General features: G+C 46.6%; 1 protein-coding gene across 9 annotated transcripts in view; it reads right to left on the reverse strand.

Annotated features, from left to right (window-relative positions):
• LOC105469473 (organic anion transporter 7) overlaps positions 1-22,823 on the reverse strand; it is a 169,165-nt gene that overhangs the window by 114,902 nt on the left and 31,440 nt on the right. For 4 of the 9 annotated variants that reach the window (XM_071074438.1, XM_071074442.1, XM_071074440.1 and 1 more), the window contains exons 3-6: positions 20,628-20,773; positions 19,844-19,997; positions 15,641-15,720; positions 3,883-4,079 (exon numbers count right to left, since the gene is read on the reverse strand). The gene's annotated coding sequence lies outside the window, so the exon portion shown is untranslated. Of the gene's footprint in view, positions 1-3,882; positions 4,080-15,640; positions 15,721-16,007; positions 16,939-19,010; positions 19,358-19,843; positions 19,998-20,627; positions 20,774-22,823 lie in introns of those variants that run through there. The other 5 variants (XM_071074439.1, XM_071074444.1, XM_071074443.1 and 2 more) reach the window with 5 other exon arrangements.

Consider the following 22,823-nt stretch of genomic DNA (forward strand, 5'->3'; position numbering starts at 1 on the left):
CTTCATGAATGACTAAGACCACTCAACTTGAATCTCCATCTCTACTGTCTGGTACTAACTGAATCCTGGTCCTGACTTCTCTCCAACTGGATTACTTCATTTTACCCTCCCCTCTCACCACGGCCTCCTCTTCCTCCTCCTCCCTCTCTTCTGTTTTCTACTGTTTTCTCCTTTCACATTGGCCCAAACTTTGGGTCCCACTCCAATGTTGGATGTCCTTATAAATCCCGCTTCTCTGAGTCACATTTCCTTTTCTTTTCTTTTTTTTTTTTTTTTTTTTTTTTTTTGAGATGGAGTCTTGCTTTGTCACCCAGGCTAGAGTGCAGTGGAACAATTTTGGCTCACTGCAACCTCCACCTCCTGGGTTCAAACGATTCTCCTGTCTCAGCCTCCCAAGTAGCTGGGATTACAGGTGCCCACCACCATGTCCAGTTAATTTTTGTATTTTTAGTAGAGATGGGGTTTCGTCATGTTGGCCAGGCCAGTCACTCCTGACCTTAGGTGATCCACCCACCTTGACCTCCTAAAGTGCTGGGATTACAGGAGTGAGCCACAGCGCCCAGCCTATATTTCCAAATTCATAAAATAGACTCTCGTTAGCTCAGTCTAGCCCTGGGGTCAGGTGTCCTCAGTTGTGTTGGGAAGAGACAGCCTCGGAGGTAAAATAAGACTTCAGGAGTCCTGAGGAGAATGAGGGGTTAGTGCTCAGAAAAGGAGAATAGGCTAAGCAGGCACCCCAAAAGCCATCTTTTCCATTTTGTAAAATAACTTGGCCAGGTGCAGTGGCTCACGCCTATAATCCTAACACTTTGGGAGGCCAAGGTGGCTGGATCACTTAAATAATCCAGTTGGAAGTGAGCTGTGGTCCCAGCTACTCAGGAGGTTGAAGTGGGAGGATCACTTGAGCCTGGGAGGCAGAGGTTGCAGTGAGCTGAGATCGCACCACTGCACTCTAGCCTGGGCAACAGAGTCAGACCCTGTCTCAAAAAAAAAAAAGAAAGGAAAAGGAAAGGAAAAGGAAAAGGAAAAGGAAAAGGAAAAGGAAAAGGAAAGGAAAGGAAAGGAAAGGGTAACTTGAATAATTCTCACCAGGAAATAATGAGAAAGATTGGGTAGCAGGGGAGGAAGCCGCTCTTTATGTGCTAATCCCAATGTAAGATCCTCCTCTCCACCAGAAGAGACAGATTATTCTCCCCAGGCCTTGTGTGGGTGCCCATCAATGCCCAGCCAAGCCTGCCTGAGGTCTCCCAAGAAGACAATGGCAATCCTTGGATTAGAACCCAGGACTCCTGGCCAGGTGTGGTGACTCATGCCTGTAACCCCAGCAATTTGGGAGGCTGAGGCAGGTGGATCACTTGAGCTCAAGAATTCCGGACCAGCCTGGCCAACATGATGAAACCCTGTCTCTACTAAAAATACAAAAAAATTAGCTGGACATCGTGGCTCACACCTGTAGTCTGACTAAACCCTTGGGATAAAGCTTAAAAGTGTGATTATCGGGTCAAAAGTCCAAAAAATTGGTAAGACTTTTCACAGATATTTCTGGAGATATTCTACTCTCCAGAAAAGTAAGATTTTGCAAAAGTGTATTAGATACCCTCATTAACACTGAATGTTCTTGCTCTGAGAAGCAGAAAATAGTATGTTGTGTTAATTCACATTTATTCGATTCTGGAAGGAGTTGGACATTTTTTTCACATGATTTTGATCTATTTATAAATCTTTATCCTATAAACTTCCCATTCATATCCCTTACCCATTTTTTCCTTTTTAATGATTTATAAGAATCATCTTTTACATGAATGATATTAACTTATTAGGGGTGGGCATGGTGGTTCATGCCTGTAATCCCAGCACTTTGGGAAGCCAAGGCAGGCAGATCGCCTGATGTCAGAAGTTCAAGACCAGCCTGGCCAACATGGTGAAACCCCATCTCTACTAAAAATACAAAAGTTAGCCAAGTGTGGTGACACACACCTATAGTCCCAGATACTCGGGAGGCTTTGGCACGAAAATCACTTGAACCCAGGAAGTGGAGGTTGCAGTGAGCTGAGATCACACAACTGCACTCCAGCCTGGGCAACAGAGTAAGACTCTGTCTCAAAAAAAAAAGATATTAGCCTATCACCATATGTGATCAATAATTTTTGCATTTTAAAGTGTCTTTTACATTTATTACTTTTTTAAAAATATTACTTTTTTAAAATAATGACCTTCTATTGCTTTATATAATCACATCTATCCATTTTTTTCACATTCAGCTTCTGTGTTTTGGGTTACATTTAGAAAGGCCTTCCTCTCCCCCTAAGTATAAAACTATTCACCTAGATTTTCTTCGAGCACATATGTATTTGTTTGGGCTTTCATGTTGTATTATAGTTTCATCTGAAATTTAGTTTAGCATAGGGTAGGAAGTAGAATCCTATTTTTTTTCTAGATGAGCTAATTGTCCCAAATACATTTAATGAATAGTTCCACCTTCCCTGGCTGGTGTAAAACACCACGCTTATCACATACTATTTCTGGACTATTTCATCTCATTGATTTGTCAGTCTCTTCTGGTGCCAATAGTGTTCAGTTTAATTCTTAATTACAGTGTGGCACATATATGATTGTCTTCTGTGGACAGCTTCTCACTGTGCCCTTCACCAGTGCTGAGGCAGGACACAGAACATGTCACATCTCAGAGCAAAGCTTCCCCACAAAGTGTCACTAAACACTGTTGATTTTTCCAAGACTTCATGGGGAGATAAAGGAGACGTTCACATCACATACCACACAGCATAAAAAACTTAACAGGCATTTCTGTTCTCCCTCAAATCCTTCCTCAGCTAACAGCCATACATGTTTCCTCTCTCTCCCGACTCTTCTCCCATTTAATCTCTGAGGTCTCCTCCACTGTCCTAAAAAATCATGTCTGGCTGTAAACTTGTATAAGTCACTCAGCAAAGCAAAACTCCTGCCATTAAATAAATCTTTACTTCTTAGAATTCATCAGTTCATCAGATCAGTTGTTACTTGAGCATTCCAGTGGGGAGGGATGGACACACACACACATGTACACACATAAAACTTCCCAGTACAATCAACTTACACATGCAAGCAATCATCAAAAGCTGGTCTCTTAGGACAGGGAATTAGGAGGGGAAAAGGGAGACCTATTGCTAAGTAAAAAATATTATTTTTCCCAGATAAATTTTTTGGGGGGGACAGTCTCCCTCTGTCACCCAGGCTGGAGTACAATCAAGCAATCTCAGCTCACTGTAGCCTCCACCTCCCGGACTCAAGTAATTCTCATGTCTCACCCTCCTGAATGGCTGAGATTACAGGCATGTTCCACCATGCCCAGCTAATTTTTCTTTTTGTAGTTTTAGCAGAGACAGGGTTTTGCCATGTTGGCCAGGCTGGTCTTGAACTCCTGGCCTCAAGCAATCCGCCCACCTCAGCCTCCCAAAGTGCTGGGATTACAGGCATTAGCCACCGCACCTGCCCTTTCCCAGATAATTTTTAAATGTTGTCTAATTTCTGGCCAGGCACGGTGGCTCATGCCTGTAATTCCAGCATTTTGGGAGGCCAAGGAAGACAGATCATTTGAGCTCAGGAGTTTGAGACCAGCCTGGCCAGCATGGTGAAACCCTGTCTCTACTAAAAACACAAAAATCAGCCAGGCGTAATGGCATGCACCTGTTAATTCTAACGACTCAGGAGGCTGAGGCAAGAGAATCACTTGAACCTGGGAGGCGGAGGTTGCAGTGAGCTGAGATCGGGCCACTGCACTCCAGCCTGGGTAACAGAGGGAGACGGTCTCAATAAATAAACAAAGAAATAGAATTAAGGGAAGATTTTCTCATCTGCAATTGAAAGATTAAAAACTCCACTCACACACAGCACAGGGCTGATGTAAGGTCTAAAGGAGAGAAGAGATGTGAGAGTAGTTTGCCAGCTGCAGTTGCTATATAGATGTATCTTGGCTCTTCCCCAGAGTACATCCTCTCTGCTCCTGCCCTCAGTCTGTATTCTTCTTCAGCTCCTGCCCCAGGTCTGTAATCGTCTTCAGTTTCTACAGTTCAGTCATAAATCTGCAAAGTTTGGAAATCAATATCTACCTAAACCAAGTGTTCTTTGCAACTGTGAATCCACTATTTTATTTGTTGGGCTTTTTGGTCACCAGATTTCTGGGCCACAGGCCTACTCAAATGGCCTTCTTGCTGCTTTCAGAGATCTGTATTCTGGCTTGCGCAATGGTACTCCTGGGTGAGCAGCTGCGGAGCCTCTGCTCCTGTCCTAATTCTTACCCAGACCCAAATCTGCCCCAGGTCAGCTACCTAGAAGGGTGGAAAAGACCCAAGATTCTTTCAAACTTTTCCTAGCACCTTGCCATCATCTTCATTCCCTTCCATATCAGTTATTCCTCTGCATTACAATGGTCATGTTAGGAAAAGACTATGCTACTGGATCTAGAACTGCGTCTTCATCTATACAAGAGAACTATGCCTATGATAATGTAAGTGAGTGAGGTTTTAGGGGAGGGATCCTGGACAATCAGGCCCTAGAGCAGATTTCAAGTTGGAAAGGACACAAAGGTCAATCAACTGTTTCTTAAGGCAAGAAAGGAGGACAAAAACATGAAAAATCAAGGTACATAAAAGACAAAAGGTAAGATGGTATCAATAACTCCAAACATCTCAGTCACCACAATAAATGTAAATGAATTAAATTTACCAATTCAAAGGCAAAGATATTCCAAATAACATTTTTTTAAAATCTAGTTCATGCTTTTTACAAGAAACTCATCTAAAATTTTGTATATATCAATGTTAAATGTAGAGAGATGGAAAATGATATAGCAGACAAATATTAACCAGAAGAAAGCGATTAGCTACACTAATAGTAGTCCAAATAAACTTTAAGATCAAAAAAAAGGTGCAATGGTTAAGAATTTGGCTCTGGCCGGGCGCGGTGGCTCAAGCCTGTAATCCCAGCACTTTGGGAGGCCGAGACGGGCGGATCACGAGGTCAGGAGATCGAGACCATCCTGGCTGACATGGTGAAACCTCGTCTCTACTAAAAAATACAAAAGAACTAGCCGGGCGAGGTGGCGGGCGTCTGTAGTCCCAGCTACTCGGGAGGCTGAGGCAGGAGAATGGCGTGAACCCGGGAGGCGGAGCTTGCAGTGAGCCAAGATCACGCCACTGCACTCCAGCCTGGGCGGCAGAGCGAGACTCTGTCTCAAAAAAAAAAAAAAAAAAGAATTTGGCTCTGGAGCCAAAGTTTTTGGTCCTAATGCTCAGTTACCTTAGTTGTAAAACAACAACAACATCAACAATAACAATAATGCCATAAATAAATTAAATAGAAAACTAAGATATAATATAGAAGCTCAACAAAACAAAAAGTTGGTGTTTAATAATATCAATAAAATGGACAAATCTTGGGTAACAATAATCAAAAAATGAAGGATAGAGGACATAAGCAAATATTATGAATTTTAAAAAACCAGAACTAAAGACTGAGTCATTAGAAAGATGCAAAAAATCTATGAACAAGTCTATGCTGATGAATTTAATATTTTTGAATTTCAAATAACAGTGAATACTTTATTTTGTAACAGCTTTACTTACGTGTAATTCACATACCATACAAGTCATCCATTTCAAGTATACAATTGAATGATATTTAGTATGCTCATAGATATGTACAACCATCACCACAGTAAATTTTAGAACACTTTCATCCCCTCAAGCAGAAAACCTGTATCCTTTAGCTTTCAACCCCCAAACATTCATCTCTATCCCCTATCCAATCCTAAGCAACCACTAATCCTTTTTTTTTTTTTTTTTTTTTTTACATGGAGTATCACCCTGTTAGCCCAGGCTGGAGTACAATGGTATGATCTGAGCTTACTGCAACCTCCGCCTCCTGGGTTCAAGTGATTCTCCTGCCTCAGCCTCCCAAGTAGCTGGGATTACAGGCATCTGCCACCATGCCCGGCTAATTTTGTATTTTTAGTAGAGACAGGGTTTCACCATGTTGACCAGGCTGGTCTCGAACTCCTGACCTCAGTTGACCCACCCGCCTCGGCCTCCCAAACTGCTGGGATTACAGGCATGAGCCACTGTGCCCGGCCCCACTAATCTATTTTCTATCTCTATAGATTTGTCTTTTTTGGACATTTCATATACATGGAATCATATAATATGTAGTGTTTTATGACTGGCCTCTTTTAGCATGATGCTTCAAAGTTCATTCACGTTGTAGCATGTATCAGTACTTCATTCAATTTTATAGCTGAGCAATATTCCATCATATGGAAATATCAATTTTGTTCATCCACTTGTCAGTTGATAAACATCTGAGCTGTTTATATCTTTTAGCTATTATAAATAATGCTGCTATGAACATTTCTGTACAAGTTTTTGCATAGACATATGTTTTCATTTCTCTTAGGTATAGATTGAAGTGAAATTGCTGAGTCAATTTGGTAACAGTATCTTTAACTTTTTGAGAAACTACCAGACTGTTTTCCAAAGTGGCTACCCACCATCAGCACATATGAGGGCTCTATATCCTGACCAACACTCATTACTATCTGATGTTTTTATTATAGCCATTCCTAGTGAGTGTGAGGTAGTATTTTTTTCTTCCAATTTTTATTTTAAGTTTGGGGGTACATGTGCAGGTTTGCTATACAGGTAAATTGCATGGCACTGGAGTTTGGTGTACAAATGATTTTTTTCACCTGGGTAGTGAGCATAGTACCTGATAGGGTAGATTTTTTTTTTTTTTTTTTAGATGGAGTCTTGCTCTGTCACCCAGACTGGAGTGCAGTGGTGCGATCTCAGCTCACCACAACCTCTGCCTCCCAGGTTCAAGCAATTCTCCTACCTCAGCCTCCTGAGTAGCTGAGATTACAGGCACATACCACCATACCCAGCTAATTTTTGTATTTTTAATAGAGACAGGGTTTTGCCATGTAGGCCAGGCTTGTCTTACACTCCCGACCTCAGGTGATCTGCGCACCTCAGCCTCCCAAAGCGCTGGGATTACAGGCGTGAGCCACCACGCCTGGCCTATAAATTCAATGCGATTCTGATCAAAATCCCATTGGCCATATTCAAGAAACTGGCTAAGCAAATTCTAAAATTTACATAAAAGTGCTAAGTGCCAAGTAGAATTAAGATGCTCTTTTTAGAAAGAACAAGGTAGAAGAAATTGCCCTACCAGAAGTTAGTACATATTATAAACTCTTACTGTATCACTGTAGTAATTAGGACAGTAGATGATGGTGCAGGATAAACAAAATAGGCCAGTGGAGAAGATCAAGCCCAGAAACACATAGAAGAAACTTGAGGCGGGGCGTGGTGGCTCATGCCTGTAATCCCAGCACTTTGGGAGGCCAAGGTGGGCAGATCACGAGGTCAGGAGTTCGAGAACAGCCTGGCCAACATAGTGAAACCCCCGTCTCTACTAAAAATACAAAAAAAAAATTAGCTGGGCGTGGTGGCAGGCGCTTGTAATCCTAGCTACTCGGGAGACTGAGGCAGGAGAATTGCTTGAACCTGGGAGGTGGAGGTTGCAGGGAGCTGAGATCAGATCAGCACTCCAGCCTGGGTGACAGAGCAGGACTCCATCTCAGAAAAAGAAAAAAAAAAAAAAAGAACTTAGGAAGTTACAGAGGCGGCACTGCAGATCACTAGATAAAACATGGACTATTCAATAAGTAGTACCAGGACATGTATTTACCCACACAGGAAAGAAATAAAATGCAATCCATATTCCAACCTTGAACAAAAATGAATTCCTGCTGAAGGGAGGAGAATTTAAGACATAAAAAGTGCTAGCCAAAAAAAAAAAAATTGATAAATTTTTCTGGTTTGAAGTGTTTTAATTTGGGTCATCTGTTTTACTATATATAAGGTGAAAAGAGTAAAAGATGGAATTTACAAGGATTTGTATTCAGAATTTATAAAGAATTTCTGGAAATTGATTAGAAAAAGGATTTCTATTTCCATTAAAATAACAAAATTACACTGAAAATCATCCCCCCAAAAAAGGTATAAAGTATTTTTAAATAACCTTAAAAGAACCGAAGAACAAGAAAGATAGTAAGGAAAAGATAATCTTAAAAGCACCAAAAAGCAGCCGGGCGCGGTGGCTCACTCCTGTAATCCCAGCACTTTGGGAGGCCGAGGCAGGCAGATCATGAGGTCAGGAGTTTGAGACCAGCTTGACCAACATGGTGAAACCCCGTCTCTACTAAAAATACAAAAATTAGCTGGTCGTGGTGGCATGCGCCTGTAATCCCAGCTACTCAAGGCAGGAGAATCACTTGAACCCGGGAAGTGGAGGTTGCAATGAGCCGAGATTGCACCACTATACTCCGGCCTGGGTGACAGAGCACGACTCCGTCTCAAAAAAAAAAAGGTTGGGCGCGGTGGCTCACGCCTGTAATCCCAGGACTTTGGGAGGCCAAGGCAGGCGGATCATGAGGTCAGAAGATCAAGACCATGGTGAAACCCCATCTCTACTAAAAATACAAAAAAATTAGCCAGGTGTGGTGGGGGGCGCCTGCAGTCCCAGCTACTCAGGAGGCTGAGGTGGGAGAATGGCGTGAACCCAGGAGGCGGAGTTTGCAGTGAGCCAAGATCGTGCCACTGCACTCCAGCCTGGGGCAACAGAGTGAGACTCCATCTCAAAAAAAGAAAAAAAGCACCAAAGAGCTAGAAAGACAGTAAGGAAAATGGGGCCGGGTGTGGCAGCTCACACCTGTAATGTCTTTGGGAGGCAGAGATGGGCAAACTGCTTGAGCCCAGGAGTTCAAGACCAACCTGGCCAACATGGCAAAAACCCATCTCTACCAAAAAATACAGAAATTAGCTAGGGGCGATGGCATGTGCCTGTAGTCCCAGCTACTCAGGAGGCTGAGGAGCAAAGGATCACTTGACCCTAGAAGTTTGAGGCTGCAGTGAGCCAAGATCATGCCACTGTACTCCAGCTGGAGCAACAGCGTGAAACTTTGTCTCAAAAAAAAAAAAAAAAAGGAAAATCTAGGCCAATCATCTAAGGAAAAGTGCAAACCCAGAGAGGTAAGCAAACACTATATATAATGAGAAAATATATATGCATTCACTTCAGCATCAGAATCAACTATTTAACACAGTACTGGGGGACATGACCAATACCACTGTAGTAGGAAAGAAAAGGATATAAGAAAATTAAAAATTAAAAAAGAAAAGTTAGAAATCTCATTACTTAGAATATGTTCTAAAAATCTCATTATTTAGAATATGTTCTAAAAATCTCATTATTTAGAATATGTTCTAAAAATCTCATTATTTAGAATATGTTCATCTACCTGGATAAATGAACAAAACCAACAAATAATTAAAACTAATAAGAGAGTTCTGCAAGGATGCTGGATACAAAACCAAATTACCAAAATATCAATAGCAATAACTTAGAAGCAATAATCTAGAAAATACTGTTTTGAAAAGTAAGACACCACTCAGAATAGCACCAAAAGATATATATCATTAGGGAATTAACAAAGGACATCCTGTTAAATTTGTTTACAGCTTTTCTTGATGCAAGAAGAAACAGAATTGAGAAGACAGCTTAGAAACAGACATGTAAATATGTAAATTTGATTATATCAAAAAGGATTTCTGTTTACCGAAGGACACAATGGACAAATTTAACAGATAACAGATTGAGAGGAGAGATTTGCAACTTTTTTTTTTTTTTTTTTTTTGAGACAAGGTCTGGCTCTATTGCCCAGGCTGGAGTGTGGTGGTGCTATCTCGGCTCACAAAACCCTCCACCACCCGGGCTCAAGCCATCCTCCCACCTCTGCCTCCTGAGTAGCTGGGACTATAGGCACTCACCACCATGCCCAGCTAATTTCTGTATTTTTTGTAGAGACAGGGTTTTGCCATGCTGCCCAGGCTGGTCCCAAACTCATGAGCTCAAACCATCCACCCGCCTTGGCTTCCTGAAGTGCTGAGATTACAGGTGTGAGCCTCTGCGCCTTTAACACGGACAAGACTCCTTCAACAAGAAAAACAAAGGAACACTACTAGTAGACACACGTGCAAAGAAAATGAATAGACATTTTACAGAGAAAGAAATCCAGAAGATTAATCACCACATGAAAAACGAGATAGTGGCGGGGTGCGGTGGCTCACGCCTGTAATCCCAGCACTTTGGGAGGCTGAGGCAGGCGAATCACAAGGTCAAGAGATCAAGACCATCCTGGCCAATATAGTGAAACCCTGTCTCTACTAAAAATACAAAAATTAGCTGGGTGTGGTGGCGCATGCCTGTAGTCCCAGCTGCTTGGGAGGCTGAGGCGGGAGAATCTCTTGAACCCAGGAAGCAGAGGTTGCAGTGAGCCAAGATCATACCACTGCACTCCAGCCTGTTGACAGAGCAAGACTCCATCTCAAAAAATAAAAAGAAAAAAGAAAAATGAGATAGCACTTTACACCCATCAAACTGGCAGCATTAGAAAGTCAGGTAATGGCAAGTGTTAGTGACCACGTTAGAATACAGGACCTCTATATCCTCACATGTCTCAAATGCACTGCTGGTGGGAGGGAAAGTTGGTACCACCATTCTGGAAAGCAATTGGCAACATTCACACCCATGAACACACACACTCCAGTAATTCCCTTCTTGGGCCTGTGTCTCAGAGAACTTCTCACAAAGGCCCTGATGGAGACATGTATAAGGACATTCACTGTAATATTGTTTGAGGTCATGGGTGTTGGCAACAATCTAGATCCCCATAGCCAGGGGAATGAGTGTTTAGGTAAAATGTGGAGACAGGCACACCATGGCATAGTATGCAGCAGCAGGTAAACACCATCGACATAAAAATCTCTTTAAAACGAAGTGCTGAATGGAATGAAAAATAGAATAAGATCTATTGCCTATACCACTAAGGTAAGTTAAAATATCTGTACACAAAACAATATACATTTTTTTTTTTGAGACAGAGTCTTGCTGGGTTGCCCAGGCTGAAGTGCAGTGGCACAATCTCGGCTCACTGCAACCTCTGCCCCCCAGGTTCAAGCGATTCTCCTGCCTCAGCCTCCTGAGTAGCTGGGATTACAAGCACACACCACCATGCCTGGCTAATTTTTGTATTTTTAGTAGAGAGAGGATTTCACCACGTTAGCCAGGCTGGTCTCAAACTCTTGACCTCAAGTGATCCACCTATCTTGGCCTCCCAAAGTGCTGGGATTACAAGCATGAGCCACCAAGCCCAGCCAACAATACACATTTTATAAGAACATATACAAATAAAAGAGTGCACACCAAACACAATACACTAGTTGACTTTGGCAGGAAGGGAATTAGAAGTGGGTAATGGTGATAAAGGGGAATAAACATTCAAGGGTAAAACAAGGGGCCATTGCAAAGACAAAAATAGAGGGTCATGAAATGAGGAGTATGATTAATTCAACCCTCTGCACCTGACATTAAAAGAGAAGTGCAGAGAAGGAACCATCAGGTAGCTAGTTTAGATAAAATGATCAGGGCAATCAGGGAAGTCTCCTCAGTAAAGATCAAAGGTAAAGACCAAGTTAAAGACCAAGTCTGGGCTGGGCACAGTGGCTCATGTCTGTAACCCCAGCACTTTGGGAGGCCCAGACAGGCAGATCACTTGAGTCCAGGAGTTAGAGACCAGCCTGGCCAACATGTCAAAACCCCCGTCTCTACTAAAAATACGAAAATTAGCCAGGCATGGTGGCGGGTGACTGTAATCCCAGCTACTTGGGAGACTGAGGCAGGGAGAATTGCTTGAACCCAGTAGGCAGAGGTGGCAGTGAGCCGAGATAGCGCCACTGCACTCCAGCCTGGGTGACAGAGCAAGGCTTCGTCTCCCAAAAAAAAAAAAAGACCAAGTCTGATGGTTTTAATGTGTAAACAAAGGGACAGGGCACAAGATAAGAGAAGAGGTAGGCAGAGACCAGTCACATAGGGACGTATAATAAGGTCAGATCGTATTCTAGTAATACAATGGGACATCACTGGATGGTTTTAAGCAGAGGGTGAAATGATCTGAATTATGGTTTTAAGAGAATACTTTGGCTTTTGCATAGAGAATGGGGTGGGACCAGGGAATCAGAGTCAAGGTCAACGGTAGAAATGGGAAGACCCGTCAGGAGGCTACTGCAATAGTACAGGCAAGAGGTGAAAATCACTCAAGTGACAAGTTTGTATTAGTTCATTTTCATGCCGCTGATAAAGACATACCCAAGACTGGGCAATTTACAAAAGAAAGAGGTTTAATGGACTTACAGTTCCACATGGCTGGGGAGGCCTCACAATCATGGTGGAAGGCAAGGAAGAGCAAGTCATGTCTTACATGGATGACAGCAGTCAAAAAGAGAGCTTGTGCAGGGAAACTACTGGGTTTTTTTTGTTTGTTTTTTTTTGTTTTTTTTTTGAGATGGAGTTTCACTCTTATTGCCCAGGCTGGAGTGCAATGGCACGATCTCGGCTCACTGCAACCTCTGCCTCCAGGGTTCAAGCGATTCTCCTGTCTCAGCCTCCCGAGTAGCTGGGATTACAGGTGCCTGCCACCACGCCCAGCTAATTTTTCTGTTTTTAGTAGAGACAGGGTCTCGCCATGTTGGCCAGGCTGGTCTTGAACTCCTGACCTCGGGTGATCCACCCGCCTTGGCCTCCCAAAGTGCTGGGATTAGAGGCGTGAGCCACCACGCCTGGCCGAAACTACTGTTTTTAAAACCATCAGATCTGGTGAGGCTTATTCACTCTCATGAAAACCACACAGGAAAGACCCGCCCCCATGATTCAATTACCTCCCACCGGGTTCCTCCCATGACACATGGGAATAGTGAGAGTTACAATTCAAGATGAGATTTGGGTGGGGACACACCCAAACCATATCAGTGGTGGACAAAGGTTGTAGAGATAGAGAGAAGGGAACTAACCCTGTAAGTTTGGGAGGAACAGCTATCCAAGTTCCTATTTTGGATGTGGAAAAATAAGGGAACAGGAGGCATCAAGGATAATTCCTAGATACTTGAGCTTGAGCAAGTAGGTGGTTAGACGTGCCATTTACTAAGATGCGGGAGGAGCAAGCTTGGAGGAAGAAATGAAGAGTTCCTTGACTATACAAAATTTGAGAGGCCTTTTAGACATCCAAGTGAAGACGTAGAGTAGCTTGCTCTGTAGCCTGGAGCTGGAGAGACAGGTTGGTTGGGAATTTGTTCAGTCACACAGTAAGTTCACATTAGAACTGGAACCCAGACTTCCTAGGTTCAAAATCATTTGCTCCCCCTTTCCTTTTAGCTAAATTAAATGCGATCATTTGACCCTGTAGCAAATGTGAAAAGAGGAAGCCAGGGTGGCAGGCACTTGTAAGGGCACCCACAAGTCTCACGGTCCTCACCAAGGTGCTCCTCCTTCCCATAGGCAGAGGGGTCCGAGCATGACAACAACTATGACCAATGGTGGCACCATCCTAAGCCTACTGGTGGACATGGCTGCTGAGTTCTACCCTTCTCTGTCTCTATTCATCTATGGTGTGGTCCCTGTGGCTGCCAGTATCATCCCTGTCCTCCTGCCAGAGATCCTTGGCCAGGCACTGCCCAACATGGTGAAAAGGTGGAGAAGGACCTGGAGAGAAGGTGGGCTGCACCCTCACCCAAGCTTCTTTTGTCAGAAAAGGTCAGACCAGGGGAGAGCAGGAACTTAGGCAGGGTCATGCAGCTGGTCCCTGATGGAGCCAAGGCTGAAATCCAGGCCCCCTGAATCCTATTCTCACACATTGGCTGAGTCCCAGGAAACCTCCCTGAGACTCTCAGCTCTTGGAAATAGTGGGTGGCTTTGGATATAAAGTAGGACGACTGAGCACAGATACCTAAAAAGAATCCCCCAACTCTACTCCTGAACGCTGTTTCTCCTTCCCTCCCAGGTGGAAAGAGAAACTGGGGCAGCAGCAACAGGAACAGCAGATGGTCCCACTCCAAGCCTCCTGAGGACTGAGAAGGAGCAGAGGGTGGAGAGGAGGAGCGCTGTATCTCTTGGATATCCACACCAGGAGGTAGATGGAGAAATGGCAGCCAGTAGAGGGCAGGGCCTGTAAGGTCTCAGAGAAATGCTTCCCCTGGGCCCCACACTCCTGGCCAGACCCACCCAAGACCACTTCATTAAAAGTAACTATGGAGCCAGGCCTCTAGTCCCAGCTACTTGGGAGGCTGAGACAGGAGGATCACTTGGGCTCAGGAGTTCTAAGCACTATGCCGATGGAGTGTCTGCACTAAGCTCAGCATGATGACCTCCTGCAAGCAGGGGACCACCAGGTTGCCTAAAGAGGGATGAACCGCTCCAGGTCAGAAATGGAGCTGATCACTAGTGGTATCACACCTGTGAACAGCCACTGCACTCCAGCATGGGCAACATAGCAAGACCCCATCTCTTTAAAAAAAAAAAAAAAAGGCACAATTTATCCCATTGTTCCCCTCTGGCCCATACATAGTGGCCACTCCACATTAGCCAACCCTTGGTTCAAAACCTTTCAGTGACTATCTATGTAGAAAATCTAGTGGAATCTACAAAAATACTACTACAACTAAAACATGATATTAGCAAGGTTGCAGGTTATAAGATCAATATAAAAAAAGGAATTGTGGCTGGGCTCAGTGGCTCACGCCTGTAATCCCAGCACTTTGGAAGGCTAAGGCAGGCAGATCACAAGGTCAGGAGTTCAAGACCAGCCTGGCCAATATGATGAAACTCCATCTTTACTAAAAATACAAAAATTAGCCAGGTATGGTGGCTCATGCCTGTAGTCCCAGCTGCTTGGGAGGCTGAGGCAGAAGAATCACTTGAACCCAGGAGGCAGAGGTTGCAGTGAGCCGAGATCACACCACTACACTCCAGCTTGGGTGACAGAGTTAGACTCCGTCTCAAGAAAACAAAACAAAACAAAACAAAAAAAGGATTGTGGCCAGGCGCAGTGGCTCACGCCTGTAATCCCAGCACTTTGGGAGGCCGAGGTGGATGAATCACCTGAGGTCAGGAGTTCGAGACCAGCCTGGTCAACATGGTAAAACCCTGTCACTACTAAAAATACAAAAATTAGCCGTGCGTGGTGGCGCGCACACCTGTAATCCCAGCTACTCGGGAGGCCGAGGCACAAGAATCACTTGAACCCAGGAGGCAGAGGTTGCGGTGAGCCAAGATCACACCACTGCACTTCAGCCTGGGCAACAGAGTGAGACTCCGTCTCAAAAAAAAAAAAAAATGTGCTTCTAAATACTAGCAGTAAACAATCAGCAATTGAAATTTAAAAAATAATACCATTTACAATAGCATCAAAAAATATAAGGAGACAGCAAAAAGATCAGTGGTTGCCAGGGGTTCAGAGGCAGAGGAGAGAGATGAGTAGGCCAGCATGGGGGATTTTTTAGGGCACTGAAACTATTCTTTATGGTACTATAATGGTAGATACATGACATTGTACATATCAAAACCCTCAATAACCTATAAGGCAAGTAATGCATTATTCTCAAGGTAAGGAAGGCTAGGAGATATACTTGAACCTGGAGAGTCAGCTTGGCAGAATTCGGGATGTGTATACACATACACACCCCTTACTCCTTACCTTCCTTGCCATTTTCTCTGCTCCCTTAAAGGTTTCCTTTGTTATGTGTCTTGCTCCTCCTCCTCCCACTTCAGTCTTTCCTGGAAAGGTAAAAGGAACTAAAATGAAGGCAGCCAATAAGAAGGCTTTCTTTAAGGCCCTTCCCCTCCCTGAGGCAGGTGCAAACATCTGGAAACAGGAGGAGAGAAGAATGCAGGGGCAGGGGGCAATAGCCCCTCCTCCCTAGGCCAGATCCTGGCTGCAAGAGCAGTTTGCCACCTTACATCTAGGCCCTTGCCCAGGAAGTTCAACCCCTCAGCTAACCTTAGCTCTTCTGTTGCACTTTTGGACTTTTCTGTAGCACTTCTGGACTTTACAGTAATCTTACCTCTAGAGAGCCCTAGGCTGGCAGTAGTGAGGCCTCAGAAGGAAAAGCACAGCCAGGAGAGTGACTGAGGTCTGATCTCCTCCAACCTCCATCCTCAGGTCTTGCCTCCTCCCCAACGCCTTCCTGCCTTTCCTGGGCTGGTAGGAGCCAGTGCTGATGGCACTGGGGAGACCACATGAGAGCAGGATGAAGGATAGCCACGATCAGCAGTTCAGGACAGAACCCAGGATGCCCAGTGCCTGTTCTGCTGCTCACATCAGGAAGGACCTGAGGGTGCAGGCCATGAGGTGCTCTGGCAGGGACTGCGGAGTGGCCAGAGCGGGGTGGGATGCAAGCTGTGGCTGCCCAGCACAACAGTTAACCATTCACCAGGTCTATCTGCCCACCCAAGGCCTACTCTGGTCTAACAGGACCCTGCCCTGGGCCTAGGAGCCTGACTCCAGCCACATCCAAAGACAGGCATGCACTGTCCCAGCCCCAAGGAGAGGGGGAAGAGGGCTGGCATTACCCGCACCTGGCCCTGCAGGGGAAGGAGGCAACCATGCTAAGGCTAACCCAACATGCAGGTCAGTCCTAGACGGGTGCTAGATTTAGTCTCCAGACCCACCCTTCTTCCCTGCCCTGATCCCGTCCCCTAGCCTTGGCCTGATGACCCCCAATCTACCAGCCCAGCCTTCAGACCCTGAATGTGGCTCTGACCCACCCCCCAACCCCTGACCTCTTGGCCTTAGTGCTGCCCCAAGACCTTGTTGCCAGGGTTAATCTCGAGGCCTCATTTCCCTGGTCCCACCTCAGCTGAGAATGTGAGGATCTGCACAGCCTTCTCTCTCAGCTTCTCCACCTGCTGCAGCTACCCTTCCTGATCAGATGGCCGATTCAGGGTAGTCCTCAACGTGAGCCAAGTGAGTGTCCCTTCCTCCATGTGGCCCCACCCCTGTCCCTGATGCCCCGCCCTTCCCTGGTCTTTAACTGCCTCTCAGTCAAACTTGCACCACCATCAAGCACGGAGTTTCTGTCCATTACCTCACCAAGACTTGCTAATACCATTTCACAGGCCAGGAACATCTTGTCCAGCCCACTGCCATGCCCTGGGCCAGGCTTCTCCACCTAATTTCTTCCTGGCCCATTATTTGGTGTCCCTGTCCAGTCCATCCTCCCACAACTCCAGAAGGATCTTGAGTCACCAGCCTGCAGTCTACAGCCAAGACTAGCGTAGAGTGAGTGAAGCGTTGAAGCAATGGACTTCCCTCTCCTGTCTGAGCCCTGCCTGATCCAGCCTCTTTTTTCTGAGACGGAGTTTCACTCTTTCGCCAAGGCTAGAGTGAAGTGGTGCCAACTCGGCTCACTGCAACCTCTGCCCTCCTCCCCCCGCACCCAGGGTTCAAGTGATCCTCCTGCCTCAGCCTCCCGAGTAGCTGGGATTACAGGCACCCGCCACCATGCCCAGCTAATTTTTTTCTATTTTTATTTTTAGTAGAGAGGGGGTTTCACCATGTCGGCCAAGCTGGTCTCAAACTCCTAACTCATATCTGCCCGCCTCAGCCTCCCAAAGTGCTGGGATTACAGGCATGAGCCATCGCGCCCAGCCCTGATCCAGTCTTTAATTGAAAGTTTGATATTAGGCCGGGATTATACACCTGTAATCCCAGCACTTTGGGAGGCCAAGGCGAGCAGATCATGAGGTCAGGAGATCGAGACTATCCTGGCTAACACGGTGAAACCCCGTCTCTACTAAAAATATAAAAAATTAGCCAGGTGAGGTGGCGGGCGCCTGTAGTCCCAGCTACTCAGGAGGCTGAGGCAGGAGAATGGCATGAACCGGGGAGGCGGAGCTTGCAGTGAGCCGAGATCGAGCCACTGCACTCCAACCTGGGCAACAGAGCGAGACTCCATCTCAAAAAAAAAAAAAAAAGAAAGTTTGATATTTTGTTCATCGTGAACTTTTGCATTAATTTTGGTTTTTAAAAGACTACATTAAAATATTATTTATCATAATTGTTGAGTTTTTTTGCATCCTCTTAAATTTGTACCTCACCTCACCCTAGTCCCAACCCTGCCCTGCACACACACCTTCCTTGGCTGCCCACTGCTTAAGGGACATTCGGTGACTTTCATGACTGGCTCCAGCCAGGCTCTCTGGGCCCCTCTCTATGTGCCCACTGCCCCAGCTCCCAAACCTTTGCATGATCTCTATCATAATCTTTATCCCGTAGAAACCTGATGGTTTGTTTACTATTACCTGGGCAAAGAGAACACTAGTACAAAGTCCTTGAGGCAGGAAAGTGCTTGGCAGGTTCTGGGAACCGAAAGGCCAGTGTGGCTGGGGCAGAGCAGTGAGGAGTCAGTGGCAGGAAATGAGGCTAAGGAGGAAGCAGGGCTGCTCCTGTGGGAACTCAAGCTTTACTCTGAGAAGGCTGGAGAGTTGTTAGAGCATTCTGCACAGAGGAGAGCATGATATAACATACATATCAAAAGGGCCCGAGACACTAATCCAGGTGAAATACAACACTAGCAAGATCGCAGTGGTTGCACTCCGGATGTATCTAAGGAAAAGACAAGAGGATTTTCTAATGGATTAGATTTAGCTCGTGAGAGAAAGAATGGAGTCAAGGGTGGCTCCAAAGATTTTTGGCCTGAGCTACTGAAAGGACAGGGTTGCCACCTGCTGAGATGGGCAAGGCTGCAGATAGAGCAAGTTTGGGGTTTGGGATGAGTCATGACTGAGATGATTCTACACATGCAAATGGAGCTGGCTGGCAGGCAGCAATAATGACAGTGGTAATAATAAGCATAGCTCCAGCCGTAGTGCTCACTCTGACCCAAGCATTTTTCCAACACTCTCCATGTCTAAACTTATTTAATCCTCATCATGGCCCTAGGATGTAGAGCTATTATTATTCCCATTTTACAGAGGAGGAAATATTGGATAGACAAGACTGGTGTTCAGAGGAGGCTAGACATATACATTTGGGAGTCATCAGTGTGTGGGTGGCATAAGCTCACCTGGAAAGTGGGTATGAAGGTCCAAAGACTGAGCCCAGACGGGCGTGGTGGCTCACACTTGTAATCCAAAAACTTTGAGAGGCTGAGGTGGGTGGATCACTGAGGTCAGGAGTTCAAGACCAACCTGGCCAACATGGCAAAAACCCATCTCTACTAAAAATACAAAAATTAGCCAGGCATGGTGGTGCGTGCCTGTAATCCCAGCTACTCAGGAAGCTGAGGCAGGGAGAATTGCTAGAACCCAGGAGGTGGAGGCTGCAGTGAGCAGAGATCGTGCCACTGCACTCCAGCCTGGGCGACAGAGCAAGACTTCGTCTCAAAAAAAAAAAAAACAAAAAAATAGTTGAGCCCAGACACTCCAAAGTTCAGAGCAGGATGGCAAGGAACATCTGCAAAGGAGAATGTGGAACAACAGCCAGGGGAGCAGGAAGAGACCCAAGAGCGGGTGTCCCCAGAGGCTAAGCACAGCAAGGAGTTCTAGAAGGAGGAAGTGCTGAAGAAAAAGCGCTGTGGAAACTGCACATTGAGATCATGATATGAGGAGACAGTTTTGGGTTGGGCACTGGCCACTAACTAGCCTTTGGCAAATCACAGGGCCTCAGCTTCCCCATCTGTAAAATGGTTCTTTAGAGATTCCCCAGCTAGGACACCCTGTGGCAGGCCCTATCCTCAGCACCATCTCAGGACCACTGGTTGGACCAGGCTTACCACCCCCATCCCTCTCCTGTCTTCTCCTTATCCTGCCCTTGGCCCCAACCCCCACCTCCCACCATTTATCTCACTAGAATTTTCTGTTCATAGTCTGCAATTTTGCCTCTAAGGGGTTCCCTTACCTTGAACCAGGCTGGGGGGTTGAGGGCAGTGTTACTGTAAATAGTTGTCCTCAACTCCTGAGATTCATCCCTCACTCAGCCAGGGTGCTCAATTGCTCTCCTCTGGCCCAGGCCCCTGGCTCAGGCCCAAAAACCAAGTAGGTTGCAGCTGCAGCTGGAGAGAGGAAAGAGGCTGCCTATTAACCCCCTAGAACCCAGAATCTCAGAAACTGCTTTGGAGAGGAAGGCTGGGCACCATGAGTGGGCAGTGGGACAGGGGCTTGGAGCTGCAGATCGAGGTGCAGGAGCATGGAGCTGGGAGCCAGGAGACTTGGGGCTAGAGGCCTCATGTAGGGGATAGGAAATGAGGTCTGTTGATTGAGGGCTAAAGAGGGAGGCTTGAAGCTGAGCCTGGGAAACTTGGGACTAGGGTCTGGGATTAGGAACCAGAAAACCACGTACTGGGGCTGAGGGTGGCTGTCACACTGATGCTACCAGAAGAGCCCAGACAGCACCCCTTAGGTCCTCTGGGGACTGGAAAGGACCAGACAAGGGGCAGCAGGATGAAGTTGAGCCCTCTAGGGGACTGAGCCAGGGAGGTCACAGGAAGCCAGGCACAGGAAGGGCTCCCTAAAGAGAGTACAGTAAGGGGTCCAGAGGTGGGCAGTGTCTGGGAAAGGTTGGGGCCAGGGAAAGGAGTCCTTCAAGGGGGCAGGAGTAGAGGCCGAATGGGTGACGGGCGGTGCCTAAAACTATCACATCAGAGCTGGAGGTTTTCTAGATAAGCCAGTCCAGAGTGACCCACCTGTGTTCCTCAGAAGCCAGTCCTATGAGACGCTCCATGTTAAAAAAACATCCTGTGGAGAAATAAGTTTGGGAAATGCTAATCGTTCTCTCTGCCTCTCAGAGACTCTCAACACACGTTTGCCATGTATTTGCTTGGAGAGGTTCCTGCAGTAAAGAAAGCCTAATTAATTTCCCATTTAATCACAGAGGCCTTTTTAAAAAGATAAATAAATAAATAACACCTACTAACATCCACAAAATAGACTGAGGAACACTAGGCTAGCCTGAGTTCCCGTTTTACTTTCAGAGACATTGAAGCTCAGAGGATGGAGGGATCTGCCAGGACACAGAACAGAGTCAAGTCCCAGGTGTCCCATCTTCAAGGAACATCAGAGCTGGGAGAGCCCACTGAGGCTACCAGGTCCAACTTTGCCTCCATCTCCACTCCCTGTACAGAAGAGTAGACTGAAGGTGGGAAAGAGGCCATGACTCCCCTTCTACAAGGTGCTAGACAGGGTCCCAGACGGACCAAACCCCGGACGGACCCAGCCCAGCTCCTGCCTCTCTCCCTGCATTGCTACCATTTCCTGTTGGGAGGTTGCCCTTTGGGAAAAGTCTGCCTTCATTCCTTCCTTCCTTGGACAAGGTCTGGAGCTGAGACATGCCTGGCCCCACTATCGCTGTGGAAAGGGGGCGGGGCAAGAAGGACAGGGAAGGTTGTCTACATGCACCCTATACCCTCTGGCCGGGCACTACTCATTCTCCGTCTCCTCGGTCTCCTCAAGGGGCTTCTTGCAAATCCCCAAGATCCCCAGGGAACAGAAGCTCTAGGCGGCAGGCCCCTCTCCCTGCCCCCGGCCTCCAGCCGGCCTCCAGCCCCAGAGCTCAGGTCCTAACTGGATTGTGCACTGTTAATCACTGCGTGTGCCTGCCGGCAGAGTAAACAGGCGGCCTCGGAGATCCTCTCATTCTCATCAATCTCTGACCTGGTCAGGCCTCCATCAGCAATGGGGCTGGCAGGAGGCGCCAAGGGGGCGGGGAAGGGGGGCTGTGGGTCCACGATCATGTCAGGTCCTAACGAAAAGGCTGATTGCCCCACAGTGGGAGCCAGAAGGGGAGGAGACAGGAGATGAGGTGGATACATCGCCATTGACATTTGAGGAACCTTTAGGATAGGGGTAAAGCAATGATTGGAAGTCAACTAGTCTGGCTCTGGCATGTACTAGCTGTGTGACCTTGGACAGGCTACTGAACCGCTCGGTGCCTCGGTTTCTTCATCTGTAAAATGGGAATAATAATTCTACCTGCTTTGTCAGGTTATTATGAAAACTAAATGAATTAAAGCATAAAACACTGAGAGGGAGACGGCACATTGCTGGTGCTATGCAAGTGTTTGTTAATATAATGGGGCCACAAAATGAAGGACTGCGGGAGACAGTGATTTAGCAATTTCCCAAGAAACTCCCTCTTACACATGGCAGAGGGTGTTCTCAGCTAGTTAGGCTCCAACTGGGGGCAAAACCTGCAAACTGGGAAGGGGTTAAGAGGGCAGATTGTTACCTAATCTCCCTGGGCCTCAGTTTTCTGTCTGCAAAATGGGGACCTTAACTGTGCCTACATCGCGGGGCAGTCGTGAAGATTAAATGAGAAACTGCACGCAAAGATGTTATGAATGCGGTAGCCAGGAACAAGCCCTCAATAAAGGGCAGCGAGCTCCTGTGCCTTTCTAGCGTTAGCTCTGCCCAACCCCTTACCCACCCTCGCCAACAAAAGGCCTGCACTGGGGCATGAAGGGGATATAAGTGCTGTTATTCCTTTCCCTGAGAAGGAGAGTGGGCGCTTGGCACCAGGCCCCTCTCCCAGCCCAGGCACTCCAGCCCCTCGCCGAGCCCCTCCTAGGCAGGGAGCTGGGTGGGCCCCTAGGGGCCACGGCAGGGGCGCGGAGGGTCGTGGGCGTCCCCAGAGGGCCCCCGGGCGGTAGTGACTGAGGTGGAGAACCCCTGGGAGCCAATAAACAAAGGTTCTCGACCCGGCAGGCCGGGAGGATAAAGGGCAGCCCCCGACCCACCGACTTACTTGCGGCACCTGTGCAAGGGCGAGGGGCGAGGGGAGAGGGTCTCGCGGAGAGGCGAGTACATTTGACATTGGGGGCACCTTTAGGATCCGGGCAAAAGCAATGATTGGAATTCTACTGGCCTGACTCTGGCACCTACTA

Source organism: Macaca nemestrina, chromosome 12 (assembly GCF_043159975.1).
Source record: "Macaca nemestrina isolate mMacNem1 chromosome 12, mMacNem.hap1, whole genome shotgun sequence".
Classification (NCBI taxonomy): Eukaryota; Metazoa; Chordata; class Mammalia; order Primates; family Cercopithecidae; genus Macaca; species Macaca nemestrina.